This window comes from Haliotis cracherodii, unplaced genomic scaffold, assembly GCF_022045235.1.
Source record: "Haliotis cracherodii isolate W230 unplaced genomic scaffold, xgHalCrac1.p SCAF_9, whole genome shotgun sequence".
Classification (NCBI taxonomy): Eukaryota; Metazoa; Mollusca; class Gastropoda; order Lepetellida; family Haliotidae; genus Haliotis; species Haliotis cracherodii.
This window is the reverse complement of record NW_027266343.1, coordinates 22,875,521-22,891,800: the sequence shown is the minus strand read 5'-3', so window position 1 is coordinate 22,891,800 and position 16,280 is coordinate 22,875,521. Positions and strand designations below refer to the sequence as shown.

The following is a 16,280-nucleotide window of genomic DNA, read 5'->3' as shown; positions in this document are numbered from 1 at the left end:
CGGTGCTATCGTCTGCGCTACTTTTACTCAATAACATTTTAATCGTCAGCTGGCATTTTATACTATGTAAATCATCTAACTCCTCATTAATTTTACTCGATATGATGGGCTTAATATCGTTAACATCCATGTTGGAATTACTATCCATCTTCCAACCTCTTAGATATTTACCAACACTGGCGTATGTGGGTACAAATATGAATTCTTGTTGTTGTTGTTTATCATCATCATCATCATTATGTTGAACATCATTATTATCTAGTAAAGCGATCAATTCAGCTTTTCTCATTCGAGAATAACCTCTCAGCCCACTGTTTTTTGCTTGAGCTTTGAGTTCTCTAACAGTCTGGGGTTTGTTGTTTTCCAAACCTAGTAAATCGATCAATTCAGCTTTTCTCATTCGAGAATATCCTAGTAGACAATGTTGCTTTGCCATAGCCTTCAACTCTCTGACAAAAAAAATTGTGGTTGAATGGTATATGCAAAATGAGTCAAATGTCTAATTGGTTGTTTTTCATATATCTAAATACGTATTCTCCCCAACCTATTTCTCTCATTGATGTAACCTCTCTTCCTAGCATAAATAATCTGGTTCCTGACCCTATCAGCACCGTGTTTCTTACATAAACAATAATGACCTTTGACCCCTATCCCGCATACAGAACATGTATAGTTAATGTTTCCGCGCCTGATGTAATAATTGTGTATGCCGCAGTAAATATCAACACAGTGTCAGTTTTTTTCCCCATGAGTGTAAATCTGCACTGATTCATGGTTTATACTCTATGATATCATTTGTCTAAATGCAAATCACATCTACACTAGTGAGAGGCAGTCAGCCAACGCTATTTATAGATTAGCTGTCGCTCTAACTAGGTCATGGTTTATGCGTAATTATTGTATAGCTGAAAATTGCAACAGCTGATATCCCGATTATCACAAATATGACCTCGCGGTTTTTCTGAGCCTCTGACGGTGTATAAAACTGACTCATTGTTGGTCTCGTCGGTATTGGGTCATGTTTTTTTCCATAAACGAGGAAGTATTCGTGCATGGCAGATTCGACATCCTTAAACGTTTGAATTGAATGTCCTTCCTTACGCAGTTCTTCATGAATAAAGTCTAATCTTAATGACCTATTTCTGGCCCATTGTGACTGAGCTTTTTCGAGTTGTTCTAAAGCTTTGTTATGTCATTTACGCTCCTCTTCAACTTCTTTAGCGTTTGATTCCCTCATACTAGAAAATAAAAAATTACTCCCCGAAAAAGCTAGAGCATCAACAATAGCTCCACCGACCATCATCGCAATTGTTGCCATGTTTAATAATATAAAATATTCAAATGTTTAATTAATTACTTCATTATGTCTTCCGGGATAAGCCCTTGTTTGATGAGCATATCTTTTGTTGCCATTGATAATCCAATATCCAGAATCATCATACCGATATCATATCCATTAAAATCTAGCTTGGGAGGTGTGGCTTTAGTAACATTTTACCGTCTGTAACTGGCGTAGTGATGCTTCTTATAGCATTATATGGGGGCTAACCTCTAATTGAACTTGTTGTTGTGGCTTCAGGGGTGACGTTTTCTCTTCTCTTGTCTTATAAAACCATCATACAGTCGCTATACCAGCAACTCCTACTAGTGCCCATGTTTTAATATTTGAATTATTTATTAATTTCGCTTTCCTCGTGAGCCCACCCTTTCTCCCAGCTGCGATTTTCAAAGGATTCTTTGTCACTCTGGCTTTTAGTATTTCCTCATTCACAGTCGCTGGTGGTGGTTCCTCATTCACTCGTTGTTCCGCAATTTGTTGTGGTTGTGCAGTTATTTCCTCTTTCACAATCTGTTGTGGTGTCACCTGTTGAGTCTCCATTATTATTAAGTGGGCACATATGTTTAAATTGACAATACCTAGCCGTTATTAAAGCTGTGGTGAGTGGAGCTAAGAACATTCCATATCTATGATAAAACTCACAGCTCACTGAGCTTATAGCGTGTTCGATGAATGGATCTTTCTCTAGAGATTCGCATAAATACATCCGATGTTCTGCCGGGATAGGGAGAAACGTACTAGCTACGACTGTGTATAGTTGTAATATAGCCGTCCCTATCGTTTTAGTCATGGTAGCTCCCAGTCTAGACTCGTAACGCGCGTACAGTTTTCTAATTTCTTCTTTAGTCATGTTATCAATTTTTTCGATGGTATAATTTTCCCTCAAATATTGGGAACATTTTCCACCGGCTACCAAAGCCGCGAGTCTTTCTCTATGTTTATCTAAAGATTTATCTACATGTTGATCAGGCTCATCTTTGAGCATTTGTTCGATGAGTTCGTCGCATTCCATAATGTAATACCTAAGGAGATATTTAAGTCTGACATAACATAATATGACATATCCAATACATCCCGTAATAATGAACTGTTGCGAAAGAATGAGGATTTCAAACCACATTATGTCATATTAACCGCTAATGTTCAATTTATCTAAATTTTACTATAATTTTGCTACATTTGCTATAATTTTGCTACATTTTTACTACATTTTTGCTACATTTTGCTATAATGTTGCCACATTTTGCTACATTTTGCTAAGCAATTGCATAAGCAGCTGGTTGATCAGTTTTTAATACGAGCTTACAGTGCTTCGTTGCCGCTAACAGTTTCCTGACTTTATCTCGTTCGAGCTTGGTATAAATGACATCATTTTCGGGTAAACATTCCTCGAATGAATCGCGATCTTTGCAATGAAACAGTGCTACCCATTTGGTCTGCTCTCTGAGATCTTTCAGGACAGAGTTGAATTTTTGAGTAAGTACCCAAACGCTATGTTGAGTATGCCGTCCGGAGAATGCTAAATACAAAAGCATATCTTTCTTTTTGCGAGTTCTTTACTCGAGCTGCAGACGTCTATTACGAAAAGAGTTGATTCTCCTTTGTATTTCTCGTGACATACTCGTAAACAGTCTTGTAAACGATCGCCCGGATCGACTCTGTGTTCCCCGTCGTCATTCATTACCCGATCTCTCGATAGGTTTGTTTTATTAACGCTTATAGTATGACACAGAATAATAATATGATCGAAAACGTCCCTATAATGACTTTGTAAAATATCTAGAATAAAAGCTGTTTTTCCGCAGCCCGTTTGCCCGCATATGATGGCGCAGTGCGGATCTTTAGATAAAAGATTATTAATAGATTGCTTGCACGAATCGTCCATTCTGTATATTAAGTTGCGCATCCATAATTACGTACAAATATATGTTTAATTTACCAGCCGTTTCCTGGAGCTTCGTTATCTGTATAGTGATACCCTCGCTAGCCTTTTCTATTCTCCTCCCACTGCCGTGTAGTTGGTCATCGTCCATTTTTCGCATGTCGAGCCATAGCGAGTACTTCGTGGTGAGGTATTCACCTATCGATACACCCCCGAGAGACAGATCTTTCACGACCGCGTTAACTTCTGGGCTTCGTTTTATAGAAGGAACTTTTATAATCTCATGCCACTGGTGATACGCTAGCATTCCTTGGCTATATAGTTGATTAGGACACCCTTGATAGTCAATTCTACTTTTGTAATCTTGGGATTGTACAACTTCTCGGTATTTCTTTTAAATGCATCGGAGGGGTCCTCGAACAACATTAAAATACCCTTCAACGACCTCGTGGGGACGTTTAGATTGATATTCCACTTCGTATCTTTTTTGTCCCTCGTGATCTTTCGGTGTCGCAGCACGCGATCGTACAAAATGGCTAAACTTCCTGTATACTGGTTACGAATTTGTCTGGCTACTTCGGGATATCGTACTCCAGCGAGATATTGTCAATGGAATAGCTAGCATCTTCACCACCGGTTTTGATTACTCTGCCGTAGTCATTAAAAGTGAGTTCGTATTCTAACCTATCGCCTAGGGATGCTTGATAAAAGGGCATGTGGGAATCTAGTAATTCAAAGTCTAGGGGAATATAGAATCGGTTACCTAATGCGTCGGCAACGGCCTGATCTTTTACAACGGTACTATCACCACTAGTAGCATCTACGTGCAGTCTCAATGTGTTCCGATTACAAATACCTTGGTATTGTAAGTTTTCCCATTCTTTATCCGTTCTCCAGAGATCCATGTAACAATATTATACATCGCTATCGTCGATACTCAAAACCTCAATATCGCTAATTTTAATCGCAATTTTCTTAACGATAGCACGACCTATGTTCTGAACGGGCTCCCTGTTAATGGCGGTAGAAGTCAAAATAATCGTAAATGCTAGTCGGACAGTTCCCGGAACTAACACATCGTGTGCGCCGAGATTAGGAAAGCGAACCAGAAGTGTTTGATTCTGATCGATGGTACTAGGCTTAATAGTTATAGTTACAGACTGACGAATTGCTTTGACCTCTAATGGATCTCGAAGTCTACGTTGTGGGTTTAACTTGCGTCCGTATTGAGAAGACATTTTTATAGTGAAATTATATAACCATATGTTTAATATAAAAATGACTGAATTTGATCGAGATGAATTCGATAACCCGAATCCAATCAAAGAGGGTACTGATGAAACCAGCTTTAGTGGCATGAATCTTAGCGATGAACTTTTACGATCAACCGTCAATGATTATTATGATACCTTTAAAGATGTTAGTCCTATTGTTCGTGACTATTCAAAGTTTGAGATAGATAGTAAAGGAATATTGCGACTGCGTGGCGCTCTGGATATTGATCTTATGAATTCTCGCACTCGTAAGCCCCTAGCCTTGTCTATGATAGTCGGTAAACACGGCATCGGCACTGTTCGTGATGAATTAGGTTTTGTGGACTACTCACGAGGAGCAAAACTTTCCGAGAAGACTACTAAGGTTCTTAGGACTGTGAGTAATAAACTCAGTAACGTAGATAAAGATAATTTGGAAGCTTCCTCGAAGGTGGCCTCAGATGGACTCGAAGAAATCTTGGGTACCTACTACGATAATTCCACTGTGCAGGTACCATCCTTGGAGTTCAGTGATAGGGAATTACGAGCTCTTGACAAGGCATTACGAACACTACGGGGAGAACTCATCAATAATATAGCCAAGCTATCCGAAATCGACAAGCATATAGCTTAAGAGAAACAAAACTTGAACAGGCGGACGATGAGTTCAGTAGACGTCGCATAGCGGAAAGATTGCGTAACTTAGAAGACGAAAGATCGGCCCGCCTCGAAGCAGCTTCCACTAATAGAAAGGCACTTCGTTCACAAATCAGTCGAATTCGAGAAACTATCGATCAAGTCCTCAACGATGACACTACACTGGCCGAAAAAATTAAAACATTGTTCTGAGAACAAAGAATAACAATTGCCAGTATTTTAACCGCGTTGGGATTTATTATATCGACTTTGACTCTTGCGTTAACCGGTGACACAGGTGGTACAGGTGGTAGCGGCGGATCACCGCCTACGTCGGATGGTATAAAAGAGTGGATAAAAAAGCATTTAAAAGCATTAGGTTCAGCACTGGGAAAGCTCGCTGAGAAAGCCGCGGCCGCACTTCCCGGTATAATAGGGAGTATAGTTTCCTGGCTATTGAATTTATTAGCTAAGACCACCACTTGGCTTAGTCAAAACTTGTGGGCACTGATCATAGCAATTGCAGGGCTGTTGTACGTATCCGCTAAGAACTATTTATCCAAATCATGAGTAAACCAGCCGCGACTCCACCTAATACAAGCGCTGTTTTTTCATCGATATGTTGTTGATTTGTAGCCGCAATATGCGGTGACACTTGTGCGTCAGTAGATGGTTGTGAAACATATAATGTCTGTGGCTTGACTATTCCCGTTTCGCCTGTGATTGTTTGAGTTATTAATTCAACGTTAATATCTGAGTTTATACCTGGTTTTTGTTGATCGGTAGCCATAACAATTTTATTATTATAACCTATTACTTGACCGATCTTAAGTTCCATATTACTCGGAGACATGTCCCGGCGCATAAACGTAGTCCACTTTGGATTGAGCGTACTGTAATACATCTTGATAACGCTTTATAGACGATGGTATGTCAACTGGTGAATTAATGGCGTCCTCCACGTTTGTGACAAACTGTTTTTGCGCAACGAGCGCTGTCCCAGAACCGATTATTCCCTTTCGTGTTTGCGATTGTGCACCGAGAATTGCCCATACATAAGTTCTTATCGATTCATTAAATCTTACAACTCCTGGGTTAGTAAAATTATTTTCCGTTTTATCATTAAGAAATTCATTCCAAGCGTCTGCGGTATCGTTCATTTGTACAAATTTTGTAATAATATAAATTAAACCACTCTTAAAACTCATAATATCCCCTCTCCAATCATTACTCGAAAGTTCCCAGCCATGATACCAATGATGGTGTTTTTTAAAATTATCAAACATTCTTGAGTAAAGTTGTAACAACATAAACGCATTAAATGGACCTTTTTTATTAACTTCTTTAACTAAATCATCGCTTTCTTCTTTGACGGTTATTTCCCCTGTGTAAGGAACACCTAGACCATGGTTTGCTCCTTTAATACGCCAATCTTTACTCGTAGAAATATTAAATTCCTGACAAATACGCTCATACGCGAACCTTTTGTACGGATTATTTGTGGAATTCCATGCTCGATCCTGCAGTAATGGGGCATTAATTTCTTTAAGTATACATCTAATCTGATAGTACACGTGAAATGTTACAACAGACTTATTTAGTTCAAATCCTGGAGAATAAAGAGATACGCCACATCCCGTTGTGGCACACCATATGGCAAAGTTTAACTGATTCTGCCAAAATTGCATCGGATTGTGAAACCAATCGTGCACCATTTTATCGCTAGTTGCCGTGACCCTGTACTTTTCAAAGATATCAGGGAATTTAACAAAAAATTCAGCACCAGAGGCAGTTACTATAATCGACTGATTAGTAATGTATCTTGATTTCATATTTAAGTTATGATATAGTATCACTGTATATTTAATATGTATGTTACACTCCCGGGAATAACAAATGGTCAGTCTATTCAACTGCTTCATACTATCGATAACTCGGCTGGTCAGCTCGAAGTCGCTCTATGTGATGTAACGTATTACCCGAGGTGGACCAATATAAATGCTGTGAGAAGAAATAATAAGATGTATATATCATGGTTAACATTTATACTAAGTTATCTTATAATAATTAGATCTACATCAAGTGCTTTTATGAGTTATCATGGTGTAATATTTATACACCATTTCATATAATTATAGTTTAGCAAGTAATAATCATCATCAGGTAAAATGCATATATAAAATATCAGTAGTTTCAGTTATAGCTTTTTAGATGGTTGCTAGCCTAAGGTATCAAGATCCCATCTCCCAGACAAAGGATATTTATTTAAGTATATCTGTCATCACCTACCGGGGTATAGTAGAATAACATTACTTCAATTAAGACTCATTAAGGATTAGCCCCCATACAAGCTCGTCTATAGTGCATTAAGGATTAGCCCCCATACAAGCTCGTCTATAGGGCATTAAGGATTAGCTCCCACACAAGCTCATCTATAGTGACACCCTAATCTCTTTCAAAGCATCCAGTAAATATGTCAACAAGATTAGTGCCAGTCCAACAGGATAAACAGGATTTAGTATTCCCCTCTGTCTAGCCATCCATTTAGCATAGGACACAACCAATCGTGTATCAACCAATCAAATTCCTTTCTATTGTTCAAACTTTCATTAAATACATACTGTAGCCAAGTTCTAGCAGAGAAGGGGTTTGACTCTCTTACAAAGCAGACCTCTCTCCCACAGCCCAGAGTGTGTACCGACTCTCTGTGGCACCCTCAGTTATTATCTAAGCATAAATTGTAAATTGTTAATTGTTCTTGTAAATAAAATTGTGATTAGTCTCCTGTGACTCTGGCTCTTTGCTGACTAATTCCCCAAGAAAACCAGCACGTCATTTGGAAGGTATTGTTCACCTAGAACAGTTCCATGATAATTTGGCGGAGAATCATCGTTTTCGGAACCACGGAGTCCAGGAACTAACTACAACCAGCTACAAGAACCCATTGGAGGACATGTCCAACCGTGATCATCTGATGGAATAACAAGCAAGCTGCATCTACCTCTGACCTCAACACTGGATTAAAGACAACCAACTCCTGCAAAGACACCAACAACGAAAGAAAAAGTCTTCAAATATTGTAAGTACTACATTGTTGATTACTTGTCTTTCTTTAATTTAGTACGGTACATACTAATAGGTGTCATGGCAAATATGGAGTCTGGTATGGAAAGTAACTTTGAAAGTGAAATTCCAACAGTGTCTTTAGTTACGCCCCTTGACAAAAGTGTAATTCAGGCAAAATTTGGCACAAAAACAACAAATTGTTTAGTAGATACAGGGGCATCCATTTGTTGTATTTCGTCTGCTTTTCTGAGCACAGCTTTTGAAAACCTTACTCTTGGAAACTCACCCTTTCCACAGGTTAAAGGTGTTGGCGGCGAATTGCATAAAGTGTTAGGTTCAGTTGTGTTAGATTTTGTCATTGAGGATCAGGAATTTTCTCAAAGATTCTATGTTCTGCCTACACTACCAGAAGCAGTGATACTAGGTGAGAACTTCCTTGATGACAATGATGCAGTCTTAGATTATAGCTGTCATTCCTTGATACTTAACAACAGCACCTCAGATAGGCAATATATCAATTTCATAGCCAATTCAGTGCAAGAGATTAGTGGATTAGCAAAAACAATAGATCAGATTTACATCCCCCCTCAGAGTGAAATTCATTTCAAGGTTAGACTATCAGAGGTCAAAGCGGATTCCCTCATCCTCATTGAACCCATTGCTTCCCTCACTGCTCATTCTGAAGTAGCAGGTGGTAGAACTCTTTCCAAAGTGAAATGCAAAACTGCTACATTTAGGCTTATGAATCCCTCCCAAGAAGAAAAAGTTCTTGACAAGGGTACAGTTGTAGGCAAATTTAGTTACATTGACCAAGACTCTGTTTTTGAAATCGGCTCTGACCAACCATTCATCAGTGCCGTTAACACCGACAATGAGAACAGAGACAATGACACCAGGGATTATGTTAAAATTGCACAAAAATTAGGATTTGATTTGACCAATACACAACTGACTCCTGACCAACGACACAGACTACTTAGATTCTTGGGACAAAATAGAGACATGTTTTCAACGAGTCTTGCAGATTTAGGAAAGACTTACATGCACCAGCATATCATTGACACTGGCGACCACCCACCCGTTAAGTGTAGACCATATCGCCAATCCCCTCATCTCCAAAAAGTCACTGAAGAGCTTATAGATGATTTCCTGAAGTATGATTTAATCGAGGAGTCTACTTCTATGTATTCAGCTCCCATTATCCTAGTCAAGAAACGCGATGGCTCATATAGATTTGTTTGTGACTACAGAAAGTTGAATTCTGTCACTTTACCAATGTCATGGCCTCTTCCTGTTTTTGATGATGTTGTTGATAACATCGCCAATGCACAAGCTAAGATCTTCTCTACTTTAGACCTTGCTAATGGCTTCTTCCAAGTGCCATTACATGAAGATTCAAAGCATAAAACTGCTTTCGTCACCCATCAAGGCCTTTATCAGTTCAAACGTTTACCCCAAGGTTTGACAAATTCTCCACTTTGTTTTCAACAGCTCATGAGCAAGGTGCTAAGAAAATTGCTTTTTAAGGTTGCGCTGATTTACATTGATGATTTGATAATTTACAGCAAAAACTTTGAAGAGCATCTCCAACATTTGGAGCAGTATTTTACTATCTGAAACAGGCAAAATTGACACTAAAGCCATCCAAATGCAATTTTGCAACGGACAAAGTTTCTTTTCTGGGTCATGTTTTATCATGTGGAGGTGTTCAAGTTGATGACAAAAAGATTGAAGCAATTAGAACCTTTCCAGTGCCCAAATCACAAAAGCAGATCCGCTCCTTCTTAGGTCTCACGAACTTCTACAGGAAGTATGTGAAAAATTACGCTCACATAGCGCTTCCACTGAATGCCTTGCTAAAGAAGCATTCGGAGGCAGAAGTAGGAAAGAAACCAAAGTTCCAATGGTCACTTGAGTGTGATCAGGCATTCAACACCCTCAAACATGCTATGAGTAATACACCTGTTCTGGCTTATCCAAATTTTGACAAAGAATTTCTTCTCGCAACTGATGCCAGTGATATGAGCATAGGTTTTGTTTTGAGTCAAAAAGATGAGAAAAATAATGAACATCCAATAGCTTTTGGTGGTAGAGCTCTTCATGGCAGCGAAAAGAACTGGAGCATTACAGAAAAGGAAGGCTTAGCTCTAGTTGAAGCCATTAGATCCTTTCGTCCATACCTTGCAAATTCCAAATTCACAGTCTACACTGATCATATAGCATTGAAATGGCTGAAATCCATCAAGGATGCCACAGGTAGGTTAGGGCGATGGTCTTTGGAACTTTCTACCTACACTTTTGACATTGTTCATCACAGCGGCAAAGCCAATGGGAATGCCGATGCTCTCTCACGTAGGGAATATGAGGAAAATATTAACTGTAATGATCAGACAGAAGAAGATGCTGAGAAAACAGTCTTCTCAGTAACTTCAACTCAGCAAAGCAAATCAACTAGCAATACCACAATCTTGCCAAACACCCATTCATCCACACGGGTCACACAGACAACTCAGACTGAGGATATTTGCACACCTATTGTCAATCACTTAGAATCAGACACACAGACAACACATTGGTCAGTCACCTTTGAATATGAAGAGGATTATCAGTCAGTACCAGTTAATGTTGTTGCAGCATTACATGCTACAAATGCTGATGTTACCCAAGACACATTGGTTGAAGTAAGTATAAAAGAACATCCAAATTTACGTCATCTACAAAGGATTTGTCCAGATTTCATCCAAATCTTTGACTACAAAGAGGATGATGTCCTTCCACAAAATGAAAAGGATCGTCAAAAGATTCTTATTGAAGCCAATACTTTTGAAATTGATGAAGGCATCCTATACAGATTTGTTCCACAAAGACAGAAAGGCCATGCAGACAAGTTCATTAAACAGCTGGCAGTCCCAAGAACCCTCAGAAATCAAGTCCTGCAATCCTATCATGACTCAGAGTTTGGCGGTTGCCACCATGGGAAAGAAAGGATGCACAACACCATGAGACCTAAGTACTACTGGCCCAAAATGTACAGCGATATTGCCACTTATGTCCAGACATGTGAGGTATGTCAACAGACCAAGAGGCACTACCATGGCAAGAAGGCACCACTTCGTCCACTACCTGTAGAAGAGGTCTTCACCCGATGGCACGTTGACATTCTCGGTCCCCTGCCAACAACACCAGATAAGTACAAGTACATTTTGGTCATCACAGATGCATCATCTAGATGGTGTGAAGCTTTTCCACTTCGGACCCAAGAAGCCAAAGAAGTAGCAGATGTTCTCGTCAGAGAAATATTTTGTCGGTATGGCGCACCACGGACCTTAATTTCAGACAGAGGTCAGAACTTCATGTCCAAACTTATCAAAGCAATTTGTGAACTTTTGGCAATTAAATTTACCCATACCAGCCCATACCATCCTCAAACAAACAGCTGTGTAGAAAGGCTCAATTCCTATATCAATCAGTCACTAAGAGCCTATTGTAACAAGTCTCAAAATGATTGGCCCCATTTCATTCCTGGCATCATGATGGCCTATCGGATGGCTCCAAATTCATCAACACAAAAATCCCCATATGTTATGCTTTTCGGCCGAGAAATGAGAGCTTCACAAGATGTAGCATTAATTCCAAAAGAAAATTTAGGCCACAATAACAAAAGTTATCTTTCCAATTTGCTTGAGGAGCTTGAAATCACTAGAACAATCGCAGCTGAAAACACTGTTCGGGCTAAGGAGGTGTATTCAGAACAATATAATAGAAAGGCTAAAGAACCAGAATTCGCCCCAGGTCAAAGAGTTTGGCTTTACTGTCAAAAAGTTGAAAAAGGCCTTTCCAACAAATTAACCAAAAAGTGGTATGGTAGCTATTATATCGTCCATACAGGTCCAAATTATACCTACAAACTACGCCGAAGTTCTGACGACAAAATACACAAACCACTGGTCCATGCCAACCGTCTGAAGCCATATTTTGATCCTGCTGATCGTCCACAGTATCCTCCAGAACCATACCTCAATGACACCAGTAACATAGATTCAGGAGTCATGGATGACAATGAGGAACCAGTCAGTGATTCACAGCCTGACAGCAACAATTCCCCATCAACAAGTTCAACTAACCAGGCTACTGATCAATCACCTCCACAACAGAAAGGTAAGAAGGTCAATTCCAAAACAAAGGCAGGTACTTCCAGCAACAAGAGTCCGAAGCAAAAGACCCCAACAAAGAAGAAAAACCCTGTACAACAGAAAAACCTACCAGTCCCACGGCAACAATGAAGGAATATCATGCCACACCAGGTCCTAGTGCTCCAACCAAGGTAAATGAAAAGGTAAACAAAGGGAAAAGAGGAGTGAATAGTAAGCATCACCAGCCCAAATCCAGAAAACAACCCGACGACAGCCAGGTACAACCTCCAAGTCCAACATCAGGTAATCAAACCAAGGATATCCCTCAGGTTTTCAATCCAGAGGACATCCACTCAATTGTTAGTTCTAAGAGAGCAAATAGCAAAATCTACTACAGAGTGAAATGGAAGGATCCAGAAAGAGGAAACACATGGGAGTATGGCAGCAGCATTCCAGACTCCATTAGGAGAGAATTTCACCTCAAAAGAAGTATGTCAGGAAAACGACGAAAACGTCCACTGAAGAATCATAAGTTTTTCGACAAAAAGGATTCAGCACAAGACAATAAATCAGTCAATGTTCTGTCAGGTAATTCAATGTCAGGGAATGTCCAGCAAACCATGTCCACCAAACCATGCATAGAATTAGATGTCAAACCATATCCATTTTTTCCAAAACACCTACGAAAAGTCGATCATAAAATAGAAAGAGTTCTGGGCATTGAAATTATTCAAGGAGACTGCTATGTCAAGGTCTCATATAAAGAAAATCCTGATCAATTCACATGCTATTTTGAGAGTGTTCCTCCCCACCTCATACAGCGCTACCTTGATGATAGCTGGAAGGATCTCCGTAAGTGGTCCTGTCTAGAAGATAATCCTCCATATGATCCAGAGGAAGCACCAATTTATAAATCCAAAAGGGGTATTTTTCCACATAAAGACTTTGGAAATATCAACACCTTTTTCTACCGTGAATCATATCTGAATTACACAGAATGTGGTACCACTCAACCATACGGTGATCTACTCCCTATATATGCCGATATCTGCCAATTGAACATATTCTTGATCAAAATACAAAATCTCCTGAATAAACGGTGCAAATCACGAAACAGCTATTAGCTGTATCTTGTTATGTTTTCTTGTGTCCAGTCCTTTCACTATGGGTCGCCAGTTGAGAACAAATGGCATCAGCCTGATCATCTGAGTTATTTGTATCACAACAAATTTTGAGCATTGACCTGATCAACCAATCTCAAAAGCGAAGTGAAATGACACAAACCAAACCATACTGCGAATCGAAACCCAAACCGCACCGAAGCGAAGCAAACCATACTGCGAATCGAAACCCAAACCGCACCGAAGCGAAGCAAACCGTACTGCGAATCAAAACCCAAACCGCACCGAAGCGAAGCAAACCGTACTGCGAATCAAAACCCAAACCGCACCGAAGCGAAGCAAACCATACTGCGAATCGAACCCAAACCGTACCGAAGCGAAGCAAACCATACTGCGAATCGAATGCAAACCATACCGAAGCGAAGCAAACCGTACCGAAGCAAAATAAACCAAACCCTATCACATTGAACTGAACGAAAATCAAAGCGAAAAAAACCAAATAGTTACGAAAACTAACAAAGAATTCTAAAAAGGATATACACCTTTCTAACACCTTTTGTATACCGTATTAGTGTAATAAATCGATGCACTTGTTATATGCACATGCACATATATGTATATATAATTCGTCTAATGATTGTATCCAAAAAAATAGAAGGATATTACTATTTTTCTCATGATATACTTTTGTAATTTGCCGCCAATACATTCTTCCTGGCCATGACACCGTTTAGTAATAATTATGTACTGATCTTTTACATCATAATTATCATATTTGTTTTATTTTCTAGTTATTACAGACAAACTGAGGAAGTATTTATATATGACATATTATTTGAACACGCTAACTCTCTTTTCTTTGTTTCCATGTAAAACCTCCATGGACACAGCTTACTATCTTACAACCCCAATCCAGGATGTGGAACTCAAGGCCTCCTACATCACCCATAAAACCACCAGTACAGAGTGCCAAGACAAGCCAGCTCCACATCCAGATTCCCTGATGACAGCATTTTTATATTATGTTTTCCTTATATCAAAGAGACTCTATAATAATTATTATTCACTACTACCAGTTTAACTTTATACATTGTCCATCTAAGCCTTCATTATTTTTATTTTTACACGTTTGGGGTCCAAACTTTTTCAGACGGAGGGGAAGTTATCATGGTTAACATTTATACTAAGTTATCTTATAATAATTAGATCTACATCAAGTGCTTTTATGAGTTATCATGGTGTAATATTTATACACCATTTCATATAATTATAGTTTAGCAAGTAATAATCATCATCAGGTAAAATGCATATATAAAATATCAGTAGTTTCAGTTATAGCTTTTTAGATGGTTGCTAGCCTAAGGTATCAAGATCCCATCTCCCAGACAAAGGATATTTATTTAAGTATATCTGTCATCACCTACCGGGGTATAGTAGAATAACATTACTTCAATTAAGACTCATTAAGGATTAGCCCCCATACAAGCTCGTCTATAGTGCATTAAGGATTAGCCCCCATACAAGCTCGTCTATAGGGCATTAAGGATTAGCTCCCACACAAGCTCATCTATAGTGACACCCTAATCTCTTTCAAAGCATCCAGTAAATATGTCAACAAGATTAGTGCCAGTCCAACAGGATAAACAGGATTTAGTATTCCCCTCTGTCTAGCCATCCATTTAGCATAGGACACAACCAATCGTGTATCAACCAATCAAATTCCTTTCTATTGTTCAAACTTTCATTAAATACATACTGTAGCCAAGTTCTAGCAGAGAAGGGGTTTGACTCTCTTACAAAGCAGACCTCTCTCCCACAGCCCAGAGTGTGTACCGACTCTCTGTGGCACCCTCAGTTATTATCTAAGCATAAATTGTAAATTGTTAATTGTTCTTGTAAATAAAATTGTGATTAGTCTCCTGTGACTCTGGCTCTTTGCTGACTAATTCCCCAAGAAAACCAGCACGTCATTTGGAAGGTATTGTTCACCTAGAACAATTCCATGATATATATATCAAGTGAAAAAAAATCCATTATTATACCTGATGGGTATTACAGTATATGCTCACTCAATGATGAAATTTTTAAGCCTCATGGAAATAGTATCACACAAAATGAGTCGAATGGGACAGTGAATTTCACCGCTGGAGAAAAAGGTGTAACTTTTTATGATAACTTATCATTTACACTTGGATTTACACTCCCCGGATATATACAAACCAACATAACAATACATGGAGATACATTACCCGATTTAGTTCCCTATAAAGCGTTGTGCATCCATCTTGATCAAATAAGCACGACGGATAATATTCAACTCGAAAGTCCTTCAACTCTGCTCAGATCTATTCCAGTGAAAAATGAAAAATACAATAGCGGTAGAACGGAATCTTTCTCAACATTACAATATAAAAAATTAAAGTGGGGTATTATTTCAGACCTTAAAATTTCTGTATTAGATGTAAAACACCAACCTGTACATATAGGATACTTAAGTGTAACACTCCATATTATAAATAATGGTTGATTCATCAGGCCCTGGAACGCTCAGACAATGTAATACAATTGCTCTTTCCGATCTCGGAGACACAGAAGGATTCAATAAACCCTGTACCTATGGTAAGTTATACGCTTTACACTTACAAGATAATGTATACAAGCGGAAAGAAGTTACATTCACGGGTAATCTAGAAGATTTGAACGATGTCGACGTTAGTAGACTCATTAAAAACACTTCATACAATCTTACTCGCAACGACGATAAAAATGGACTATGGTCGAAGCAAACATCAAGTGGCTACTGAATATCGTCATTACCCCACCGTATGTGATGATGTGTAAGGCACATAA

At 38.9% G+C, this 16,280-nt stretch overlaps 1 protein-coding gene across 5 annotated transcripts in view; it reads right to left on the bottom strand.

Moving 5' to 3' along the window:
* LOC139452219 (hydroxylysine kinase-like) overlaps positions 1-16,280 on the bottom strand; it is a 184,764-nt gene that overhangs the window by 116,026 nt on the left and 52,458 nt on the right. The window lies entirely within an intron of this gene.